The sequence below is a fragment of the Neophocaena asiaeorientalis genome, unplaced genomic scaffold (assembly GCF_003031525.2).
Source record: "Neophocaena asiaeorientalis asiaeorientalis breed wild unplaced genomic scaffold, Neophocaena_asiaeorientalis_V1.1 scaffold667, whole genome shotgun sequence".
In the NCBI taxonomy this organism is placed as follows: domain Eukaryota; kingdom Metazoa; phylum Chordata; class Mammalia; order Artiodactyla; family Phocoenidae; genus Neophocaena; species Neophocaena asiaeorientalis.
This window is the reverse complement of record NW_020173385.1, coordinates 776,315-776,668: the sequence shown is the minus strand read 5'-3', so window position 1 is coordinate 776,668 and position 354 is coordinate 776,315.

The window sequence follows — 354 nt, the reverse complement described above, 5'->3', positions numbered from 1 at the left end:
CAGGGTGGACCCCCCCCCTCCCACCCGCCGGCCCCTGCCGCCTGCTCCCTGCCAAGGTGAGCTCTGACAGGGCGACTTGTCATCTTTTCAACACCTCATTTTTCCCTCCTTACTCACTGCCCGGGGAGAGGTCCTTCCTGTTTGCACACCTCGGGGGCTAGGCCAGGAGGAGGAACAAAAACAGCCTTCATGGTACAGGCGGAGGGGAGGGCAAAGGGAGAGGACTGGGGGAGAGGAAGAGAGGGAAGACATGGAGGGGAGGAGGAGGGGAAAGAGGAGGAGGTTTCAGACCCAGCTCCTGCATCCCCTCAGCCAGCCCATCACACACCACACACACACACTGCCCCCTGTTGA